The sequence below is a fragment of the Dermacentor andersoni genome, chromosome 3 (assembly GCF_023375885.2).
Source record: "Dermacentor andersoni chromosome 3, qqDerAnde1_hic_scaffold, whole genome shotgun sequence".
NCBI lineage: Eukaryota > Metazoa > Arthropoda > Arachnida > Ixodida > Ixodidae > Dermacentor > Dermacentor andersoni.
Window position 1 is genome coordinate 229,287,980 of NC_092816.1, and position 12,126 is coordinate 229,300,105.

Genomic DNA, 12,126 nt, shown 5'->3' on the forward strand with positions numbered 1-12,126 from the left:
TGCGTAGCGGAAATGTCGAGCACGATTATTAACTGTTCGGTTGCCGCGCGTTGAACTGACAGATCGAGTGCTACGAAATTGCTCTGTGTCACTTCACTGTGCTGCCAACTATTAATATTTTTGTTTCGTCGCAGCCAATGCACTTGACCTTAAATTGAGAAGTGTAGTGCATACTTGCCCGTACGAACACAACGTTGCTCAACTATAATTATTGCCGTGTCGAGAAGCCGCAAGGAAACTAGCCTTTTCAGGACTTCCATCTTCTGAAAACTTGTGCAGTTGGTTTACTACTGATATTGAGGTCAGGTGTGCAATCGCTTCCCTATCTCTGGTAGGAGAGGGAGTAGTAACAGCTTCAGTCAATGTAATGGTGTTTTAGTTAGCATAACTGGTCGCAGTATGCCATATTCTGCAAACTTCTGCAACGTTTAACTAATAAAACAGGCAAGGCGAGGAAAACGGACTTGTTGTTTGCCTGTTAAATCTTTGTCGTCATTTGTGCGCTGGAACATTCACGCAGCAATGAAGTTAAATTGAACCAACTGAGGAAAAAAAATTGCTGGCATTTTCAGCAGTAGGACTAGGAAAACCTTGGGCAATCAGCAATATGGGTCTATCTTTGTGAAATCATCTGTTCTTATACACTGATGGTTGCTGACATTGCATAAATAAGCTTAGCCTTGTTAGCTTAATGCACCCTGTACTTAGATCACATGCTGTGATGGCTCTAAATAACAAACCTGTTTGGGACAGTACAGCAACCATAAAGAAAGGCTGTTTAATTAATCAATGCCTGTTCAATGTCCACAGCTTCACTTCTAATGTGCAAAACTATTGATAAACCATCTGGGTGTGCTTTCAGATCTTCCAACGACCGGTTCCAGAGCTACGTCGACATGGGTGAAAGCACGACTGTGTGTGATGGAGCATTGATTAACTTGGTTGTCTCCCCAAGCCACTCCGAAGCATCAGAGGCACAAAAAAAGCCGTACGCACCCAATCTTATTTAATATGTACTCATGCATTAACTCTGTATAACATTAAAACCTGTCGTATGCTGGAAAGCTATAATACCGGTATTTGAGCAGTACTGTAAAGAGCCCCTCACCAGGCCACATAGCTAATTTAATTATATGCTGGAAGTTGTTAGGTGCCCTCTTGGGAGCATTCTACTGCAGAAATTTTCAAATTGGCTCATTAATAGCTGAGATAGAAATATTGCAGTTCCGCAAACCCATGATTTAAGGAGGCGAGCGTCACAGCCAAAAAGAACGCTTGGATGCCCCTTGCCAAGCCACTAGTGGAGAAAAGGCTGCATGTTGTTCCATACATGCATGAAGTGGCCCACGATTTAAAGAAAGTGGCCAGCAGGTACAAAGTACCTATTATTTTCTTGGCTCCACGGAAGCTTACTGTCCTGTGCCCACGCATCTCAGACCCACAGAAGCTGACCCTTTGTGGTAAAAATCTTACAAGGCCATATGTAACTTGCGCAGTCGGTATGGTGTACGAAATTCCACTTAATTGCGGCAAGGTGCATATCAGCCAGACAGGTTGTTGCACCAACGATTTGGCAAGGGAACATGAGCTGTCTGCCAGGAATAAGATTAATGCGTATTTGCCTATGCACTGCAATTACCGCACGCGTGAGCCATATCTTTTCCATATCCGCATTCTTGGTAAAAGCAAAGATTGTCTGCATGAGAATTAATGGAGGCCTGTTTCATCAACATGAAAGGTGACGTCTATGCCAGTGATACATCTGTGGCTTGAACTGAATTGAACGACAATTTCTGCACTGTATGACTGAATAATAATGGGCAAACTTGTTTGAGTATTGCGTGCAAACATATGTGCACACATGGCCACCTTCACCTATAAATATGAACCTGTTTGCTTTCAGTAAAGTAGTAGCAAGTGACACTCATTCCTGTCGTAACGCTTTTTTCTGCCCCTGGTCGTGTCTTAACTTTGGGGAATAAGCTCATGGGAATTTCGTAAACAAATAAATGCATGCCATAGGGACAATTCCACTATGTAAAAATAAAACGTTTTTTCCCCCTAATATCTTTATGTATCTATATAGTCCTAGTTTCACTTTTATAGCATACCACTGTCCTTGTTAAATATGGGAATGCTCTGCTACTAATAGATATTACAAATGAGGTGTATTTGTGAAAACATAAAAACAAAATGCTGCAAAATACTTTTTTAAAATTTTCTGCAGTCTAGACAGCCCACATATAACTGATGATATATGAAGAGCTTAAGAAGCACAATCATGTTTGTGACTCCTCAATCCTTCCATATCACCTTTCAAAGTCTTATCTGACCTTGACATTTGTATCTATCTCAGTAGCTCAGATTTATGTAATGCTGAGGGAAAATTTGACTTCCTGTTTGAAATAATAGCCATGTTTCACAAAAAAAGCTTATAAGCAAAGGCACCAAGAAGTTATGAGAAAAAATACGTTCATTGAAATATTAATTCATTAGCCACCAGAAATGTGATAGGGAGTTAATAATGTTTGGATAAACACAACCGGTCTAGTTTGTGTATTTGAGAACCAGGATGTTCTAGTATATTTTTGTTCGATCAAATCATCCTTGGCCTTTATCTGACCTGCTTTTGTTCTCTGTTTCTGGTCCCAAGACAATGCTAGTCTGGACTTGGCACTCTATGGCCCAGTATTTGTCCTTCACAAAGCAATACCCCTGTAGACTATGTAGCTAGCAACAAGTTTTCCTCAGAAGGAATGTTTGCAGGTGCGTCACTATGGTTGCCTATTTCACCTTGGTGGGAGAGCTTTTTGCTCATGTTACCAATGTCTGTGAAGGGACCAATAATGCACCTTCCTCGTGCATGGTACCAATGCTAAAAGGGGGAGAGGGATCATGGTGTGTTGGTAAGGAGGTATCTGTATAGGGGGTGATAAAATTCCTCTTTAAATTTCGTTTTAGGAGCCCATTCATGCTGTAACGAGTCAGTTGTCTCAGTCAGTGATTTTTGCTGTTCGTACATCATTATCCTTGAAAAGCAATGGGCTCCATTTGCCATGGCAAATGTGCCCATATTTATCAAGAGCCCTTCCTGTATTCTTAGCGCGTCACTAACTACATAGTAGGTAAATTTGAGCATGTGGAGTGATAGTCTGTGATACCACATCTTTTGTTTTTCTAGCACTGGATTTTGTTGTTGATTTCAATGAATACTTCTTTTTTTAAGGATGTCTGGTAGCGCGGTTGGACATGCGGAGAATGCAGTCAAAGGACAGTACAAGGAATTGTCAACGTACACACTGCCTCTGATGCCCATTGACGTTGCTGCACACCTCTGAAATATTACAGCAGGAGGCGTGCCTGACAATCTTCAAAAGAAAATTGAATGGATTGCCTACAATTCGTCATCTCAGACAATGTAAGTCACAACAATTACCTGGATGCATTGGTCAGCAAAATAATGGAACACACTCACAAAAATTATTCAGCCGGGTTCATCGGGCTAAGACCTACAAAAATTCGTCTCAGTCGGACTCACTGAGACTCGTTTTCGAGATCAGTCTGAGTGAGTCGACTCATGCATCAGTTTGCCGACCTATGCCAGATGCAAATAAAGTTGGTATAGAATGTACTTAATGAAAATTCATTCCACAGTAAATGTCCCAATTATGTTCAGTCGTGCATTTTTCCCAACCTTGTATTGCAATATGCATGGTAAGCAAAATGTTAATTAGAAAGCGTATTACCCTCCATTCTCATGCGGTTATGTCGCTAAGGCAAGTGGGAGGTGTCTATAATCAAAACAAGTTTTTGTTGTCTAATTCATGATTATAACTTAGTTGCTGCATAGTTCCCCTTGAAAACGCTCAATAACCAAGGGGAAAAAAATTGTTTTCCTAAAGCTTTGCATTGGGGCAGTGAACAATGTCCAAATTGTCTGGTGCCTTTTAAGTGTTTAGCAGTGTATGTGACATTGTTGGTTCGAAATGTTTTTATCGCTGATACATCGTTGACTAGTTCTAAATTACAGTTCACTCACGACCTCGAAATTTAAATACTCAGTGACAGTGTGGACATTGCAGTTCTGAGCCCATTTTCTTTATTCTGGCTAACAACACGAACCCTAACATTCCCAGCGCTACATTTTATGCGGCGTAAAAAATACTAAGTGAATTGGATGGAAAGACAGTCATGGCTAGATGAAGTGGTGCAGCGCTGCATGTGTCATGTCAAATTTGTGGGTTCGGTTACCACCAGCAGCATTTCTTCTACTTCCATTCCTCTTTCTTCACAAAAGACAGTCATGAAGGTTACAGAAAGGTTAACACTGTCATAATTTATCTCATGCTTCAATGGAGCAATATCCTCCGTGGTTTCCTTGCCATGAGTCTTGGGTTAATGAGTGGGCGAGGGCGCTAGAATGACGCGTTGAATAAAGCTTCTTTAGCTGCTGGTTACAGTTCTTATAGGTAGTGTACACCACAAAGGTAAACGGTACATAGACAGAAGTGCCGACTGTCAACTGAGATGTTATTATTCAATGTGCCGAATTTACACAAGCAAGTGAAAGAGCTATCTGAAAAACATTAACTTCTGAAGATAGAACTAGAAAAGCAGACGAGTGGGCAAAAAATGAACTACGCTGGAAATTGAGATACAAAAAAAATATGATTGCATCACAAATACAGGCCGTCCACGTGACTTCCAGAAAAACTTTAGCTCTTTTTCTGATAGGGCAGTCAGAAAGGTATCTGCAACGTCAAGCGCAAGATTTGGCATGTTGACTCCATATAAAAGGTTGTGTACGAAATTTCTCTTTCATGCGGCGCTTGTCATATGGGGCAGACTGCCAGATGCCTTCATGAGAGGTTTTGCGAACATGCATATAATGTGCGCAATGACAGAGAAAGTTTTTTTGGCACATCATACTAGCATGCGTGGCTGCACTCCTTTCTTTGAAAGAATGTCAGTTATTCACAAGCACAGGGATGGTCTTACCCATATCATACTTGAAGTAGCACAATTGGCATGGGAGCAGAGTGCATGCATCAGCAAGCCATCCATTGCCTTATCAGAAAGAGAGCTCAAGTTTCTGGGAAGTCGAACCTACAGCGAGCATTTTTTACGCAACTCTACATTTCTTCGTGTGGCTCTTGATGGTCTGCTTTGTTCTCCTTTTTAGTAGTTATTTTTCAAATAGCTGTATTACTATTGTGTGTATTCAGCAATAAAACCTCCATTGGTAGTCAGTGCTTGTGTCTACGTCCTCGTTTAACCTTTGCACTGTACACTCACGAGAATCGTTCAACAACTAGCTTAATAAGCTGCCCTTGTAAATTCTTATAGGAGATGCACCTTCAAGTTTGTATTCATGGCTAATTTTCCCTTGTGTGCATGTTTTAGTAATAAGCTAATTTGAAATATTAATTAAATCCTTTTATAACATCTTGTTTGGTGAAAGTACTTTAAGAGTTTGTGAACTGTGGTCATGATTATCTGTTTATCTTGGCTATTGCAGGACAAAAGGATTAAATGTTACCCCTGTCCTGTGTCAAATCCATCTGATCAATTCTCTAACCTCGGTCTTGTCACGCACCTAATGCATTCATGGTGCAGTTTACTTAAATTCTCCCATCTGATGACTCACGGTTCAACTGTTTGATATTATTTCATGGAAATGGTTGCGCTTCAGTGCTGTTGCATATTGTTTCTTGTGTATTGTTTGATGTCGAAGGTTGATGCACGCTTTTTTAAACATCAGGTACCCAAATAAATTGTGCAATGTTGCTGCAAGGAGCCTCGTAAACCAGTACCCAGCACTGAGGGACACATTGCACCTTGGCCATGTAAGAGCATTTTCTTATAACTTTTTTATTTCTTTTGCACTTTTAGATGTTAAGCATATCCAGGCCAAGGCAGCCGCATTTCGATTGGGGCATAATGCAAAAACACCCGTGTACTTAGATTTAGGTGTATGTTAAAGAACCCCAGGTGATCCGAATTTCCGGAGTGCCCCACTACGTCATGCCTCTTAATCAGATCATGGTTTTGGCGCATAAAGCCCCATAATTTTTTTTACATTAAGCATGCTGCCAAAGGCTTTCTTAGTACTTTGTAATGTTTATGGCCATCCTTGCTTGCAGCTGTTCAGGTCTGTGTGCTTGTGATTCAGTAGAGATTTGGTGGTTTTAAAGCTTTGCAGCTTAACTAAATATGAAGATATCAACAGCACCTCTGCACCTGGCATGCATATGGCCACCTCTTGTAAAATTAATTGCATGCTCAGCTAAATATGTATTTGGTTAAATAATATATTTTTGTACCTGTAGCCATTTTGACCAACACCAATACTGAAAGTAATCCTCAGATATTGATTTGGAAGGTGTGCTAAAACAACTCGCTTGGTACATTCTGGAACATGAAGGAAACAGTGCAAAAAGCAAGCTAAGGTCAGGGCAACTCCACGTTTAACTGTACTGTGTTTGCAGTTTCTTTCAAAACCTGAAAACTGGAAGTCATTGAACTGATTATTCAAAAGAACAGCGCAAAGTAGCAGGGACAAAGACAGAGGACGACGAGAATATTTTGAATAATCATGATTCTTTTGAATAATCATGACACACCAACTAGCCCAGCTTTCTGCTTTGATTGCAGTCATTGAACTGTTGATTAGGTATGTAAAGTCAATTGCTTTCATTTCATTCCAGTTCTCATGGTATATGTGCCTAAGAAACAAGTACAAAAACATGCGAAAGTGAATGCCACCAGGATGCCCTGAAGTCGATGCAGAAGTGAAAGCAAGAAAGGCAAGCGAAATTGTGACACATGCTCAAAATCTGGATTTTGAAGACGGGTGATCAGCTGCAAGTTTGCATGCATAACTCTAGATAAACTGACTCTCCTTTCTTTGTTATGTGGCTTAGTAGAAACATTTAGTTGCTTCTCTTGATGTGCTTGTTCGTTTCATTTACATTTTTTCTTGAAAAAAAGCAAACATGCAATCCAGCTATAGCAACTATAACTGCAATGCTGTCACCAGAGATTTTGTAGGTGATCAAAGAAGCAAAATATCATATCGCATCGCCACCTTGAACCTAGAGTGAAACATTAGTTCAAGATGTAGTGGTAGATGCATTTATAGACTAGTAATACGGCATTCGTACTGTAATGTATATTGATATACATGCTAAGATGTAGCGAAAAGTGTGTGGCTATGCTGCTCTGACACTTCAGTTGTTTTAACCTTTCATTGATGAGTTCTGCATACAGCATACCAAAAAATTATAATTTTTCTTGCTGATTTTTGGCATTGAGTAAGAAGTTTCTTGTTAAATGTATTGAGCCAACACTGAATGACTGGCAGCTAGTGTCATTTGTCGGTTTAGAGCAGGAACACAGGATGGGAAAAAAAAGACATGGGACTCGTTTTCTTTGGAAAGCACGGTCAGGGGAGACAGACCAGTGCAAGATCTGCTGTAGTGACCTCAGACACACAATGCAAAGAGCTCTCTGTATAGATTCCAAACGTAGCCATATGTCGCTTGGGGAGAAGCCCACTTCTTCCCCCATACTACTAAAGGAGTTTCTACAAAATATCCTTTATTTTTGTTGGTTATGCTTATTCTCAGTGTCTTTTGCACATTTAGGAAAATAATTTGTTTTGTATTTATATGCGTGGTCATTAAAGGGTTTAACAAATAAAGTGGTTCCAATGAATGTGAATGTATAACTTTAGCGACTCTAGTCGCAATGTGTTGATCATTCCACAATCTTTGTGAGTGCACGAAACAGGAACTAGGCAGCATGAAAATCACTCAGCAGTACCAAGAAGGAAGTTTCAGCACTTATACAGTACTGCAGAATACACTTCTTCTATGCTGTACCTGTGGTGTCCTTTTTATTATGTGGTCTTGATCCCACTATGGGGAAATAACTCTGCTTTGGAAGTGCATTGCAGTACTTTAATACTTTAGCTGCTTGCTGCAAAAGGAAAGTGCCATTAGAGTATTACATAAGGATCATGTGTTATGAGGCAGTTGCTAGACGTGGTATGTCACAGCACTGAGTTGCCGGCGGCCATTATAATTAGCTGTTTTCTGTGGCATTGTTAACTTGACAGAACATAGTGAGCATTATTTGATCACTAAACAATACTACATAATTCTGGCCCTTATTTGGAACTTTGTCTCATCTCTGTGATGCGCGCAACCCGCTTTTGATGTTACTGAGATGGAGTGACTCCTTGCAAAGCAGCAGGGTAGTTCTGTTAATGATGCTGTCATTCACACTTACGCAGATTGTTTAGTAGGCATTAGCTCAGTGCCATTCCCCCATAGAATCGCAGCTTGCATTTCATTCATGTATAATAGAAACATTCTGTAGATTTCATGTGAAAATGTGACATTGGAGGGCATTATGCTATAAGTTCACAGCAGTGAGCCCCATTATTGGAAGAGAGCTGTTGTCTCAAATTACTTACAGCAAAGTGAAGCCATGTACATTCTCGCCTTAACTACTGCAGTTTAGTATGGGCCACAATGACCAAAACAAACATAAATAAGGTTCTCGTATTGCAAAAGAAAATTGTTCGAATAATCGCTAATGTTGATAATACAACTACCTCCAAATGTGCTTTTGAAGCACATAACATTGTCCGCGTCAATCATTTGTATAACTTTAAGTTGTTACAAAAAATTTATTTCTCAATGGCATCCACTGCCGATTTTTATTCTACTCTGGCATCTTTGGACATGCGTCGTGCTAACATAGTCACAAGACCTATTAATACATGGATTATACCATGTTTTCGCACTAATTATAAATTGCAAATGTCTTTTAACCTGCCCCATGTTCTAAAAGGGTATACCGAAGCTGAGCTGCGGAAATATTTTGTTGAAATGTGATTTTATGTGTTGAAATGTGATTTTATGTCTTTGCTAGTAGATGCTGCATGTTTGCTTGGTTATTACTTTTATTATTTCTGAACATAAGTGTGACCATTTCAGCGTTTCGATTTTACTGTTCAAATTTTGTGCAAAGATTATTAGACTGTATGCATAAATAGTGAATGTTTCTCTTTATTGAATGTGACTATTCTATTTGTGTCTGTTGAAGATTTCCTGCACCACTCGTGTGCTACTGCTTGTAGGGGTTTTCTGGGCACAGTCAAGCTGTGCAGGCAGCTTTTTGCCAAAAACCTACCCTCCAGTTGAATCTGGAAAATGAACTTATACTTATATCCTTATACTTATTTAAATATGTTCTGCCTATTGTGTATCCACATGTGTGGGCTTGTGATATGCCCTGATGGCAAGGCCATTTGTGGTTCGTTCCAAGAGAACATTTACGGATGCATTATAGCTATTCTCAGGCTCCTCTCTTCCTGCTGTAAACTGGATTCTCTGCTTATAAGAAATAAGTGTTCCTTGTGATTACTATATGTGCTCTTGCTAAAGGTTACTGTGATGTGTTCATGTTCTTATTGAATAAAATGTTTACAAAGTTTTAACAGTTGTGCTGTTCTTTCAGATCTTAACCGGAGCAGGCAGCATTTCACGCAAACATGGAGGCAGTGCTAATGGAAACATTTAGGAGGTGAGACAACAGTCTTTTTTGACAAATTGGATGAAATGATGGCCAAGAAGTTGCACTTTTGAAACATTATGGGATGTACTTACTATGCCGGCACCACGGGGATATTGAACTGGCGCTATTTATATTGTCCGGTTTTGCATTTATCTGGCCTTTAGGCATATTTCTTTTTCTCCATTAGCATCGATGCTGTATGATTGCTTTGTTTTGGTGAGATTGTAAATTTGTCGCTTAATATCAATATTGAAATTTAATTCCTCTGTCCATGTATGCCTCCATGGCATAGCGAAATAAATGAGCCCTTTGTCGTGGCAAACGATTAAATCCTCATTCAAATGCCTGAAATGCTAAATTACCTCATAATATGAAGTGAAGGCGCTAAAATGACGGAGGACGAAGAAGAAACACACACACACACAGGGCGCCACTTCCAACAATATTTAATCAGGAAAAAACGCCACTGATTTATACTAGAAGCGCAATCAGTTTCTCAGGGCGCATTCGCGTTCAGGTAAAGCAGTTCTTTGCGTAACATTAATATGGATGCAACACTTACGCAGTTATCAGCTGTTTCAATGATTCTTTTGGCCTCAATTATTAATCTAACCCATTTGTCACGGCTTCTGGCAACCACAGCGCAGGCGTGGAAGTCTGGCTTACATTTGCAATTTCTACAATGAATTGCCAGGTGGCCCTCCCTCCCATTGTTCACTTTGTTATTGTGTTGCCTCAGCCTGTCATTCAGGCACTGCTCTGTTTGGCCCACATACTTTTTACCACAATCTAAAGGAATCTCATAAACAACTCCTGCCTGACAATCTACGTATTTGTTATCGTGTTTAGTAGCACAGGCCGGTGCCTTGCGGGAACTGCTTTACCTGAACGCGAATGCACCCTGAGAAACTGTGATTGCGCTTCTAGTATAAATCAGTGGCGTTTTTTCCTGATTAAGCATTGTTGGAAGTGGCGCCCTGTGTGTGTGTGTGTTTGTTCTTTGTCCTCCGTCAATTTAGCGCCTTCACTTCAGATCATGCTTAACCAACACGCCAAAATATCCATCCTTACCTCATAACTTTGGACATATTGCAGCTGTTTAGTATGCCTTGTAAACTGAAGCATAATGTTTCTCAAGGTTGGCCATTGATTCCAATTTAGCAAATCAGACTGTTGTCTTCTGTTTTTGCCAGGTATAGTCCATTGATGCATTTGAGGTTAATACAGTGATAGCAGTGAAATATTTGCTCTTGGTGTTTCACTCACTGTAGTGCTACGTGCTCAGTGTTTTTTTTTAGTTGTTTATAGTATTGCAGTTTATCATAACATATAATGGTGGCTAAATAACTAGGTAATTGTTGCACGTGCAAACTAAAATCTATTATGTTGTGAGCTTCCATCTAAGTGTAGAGATAGTCTATTGACTACCCAGGCAGAGGTCACAGCAGTTGCTGCAAAGGGTCTGGTTAAGTACCACGAGGTAGTTTCACCAACTCTTGTGATGGTAATCATGTACACCACCATTGGCAGTCTTCAGATGACTACCCTAGGATGGGTCACTGTTGCCATTCCAAAAGGGGTACCGCTGACTATCAAGGGGTACTTGCATGGAACACTGAGGTACTCGCATCAACTCCTGCTTTGGGAGTAATACATACACCTCAGTAGGTCTTGCGGGAGAGAGTCACTGGTACTGTGAGGGAGTCGCCCGCACTGTATTTCCAAGAGAGTACGTGTTACCACCCAAATGGTAGTTTAACCAACTCTCGCCATGGTAGTCATGTACACCACCATTGTGAGTCTTAAGATGACTACCCTAGGATGGGTCACTGTTGCCATTCCAAAGGGGTACCGCTGACTACCAAGGGGTACTTGCATGGAACACTGAGGTACTCGCATCAACTCCTGCTTTGGGAGTAATACATACACCTCAGTAGGTCTTGCGGGAGAGAGTCACTGGTACTGTGAGGGAGTCGCCCGCACTGTATTTCCAAGAGAGTACGTGTTACCACCCAAAAGGTCATCATATGTGCGACGAGCAGATACACCCCGAAAAGAGTCGCTTGCGACTACCTTTTTTTTAAGAGTGCATCATTTACCGCTCTCCCAGGGGAACAATCATTGACTTAACATTACAGGCAAGATAAACTTTGTATATTAAATCTTAACCAAAGATGCCTATCTAATAAATATTTAAGCTTTTCCTCTTTGGTGGCATCACATTCTCCGCATGTTATCGGTGTTACTGAGACCTGCTTGCATAGCCACATCTTTGACTGCGAAGTAACTCCCCCAGGATATAACGTCATAAGACTAAACAGGAAAGCGGGCAGAGGCGGAGGCGTTCCCTTGTTTTTGCGCTCTGACCTACAGTTTTCTGTACTACAATCCCCACTTGAAATCGAGACGGTCTGGTGTAAGGTGCACATTAATAAAACAAATGTAATCATTGGTGTGTTTTATCGACCTCCCAGACATGCCTCAAATGAAATAACGATCCTTAACGCGTTCATCCAAGAGAGCGGATTTGGCTCTTGAAAT

At 40.6% G+C, this 12,126-nt stretch overlaps 1 long non-coding RNA gene across 1 annotated transcript; it reads left to right on the forward strand.

Annotated features, from left to right (window-relative positions):
• The first annotated feature begins 707 nt into the window (after positions 1–707).
• On the forward strand, positions 708–9,508 carry LOC140216848 (uncharacterized). Its single transcript, XR_011893554.1, has 4 exons — positions 708–988; positions 3,227–3,418; positions 5,762–5,846; positions 6,708–9,508. It is a non-coding gene; the product is annotated as an uncharacterized lncRNA (long non-coding RNA).
• The last annotated feature ends 2,618 nt before the right edge of the window (positions 9,509–12,126 follow it).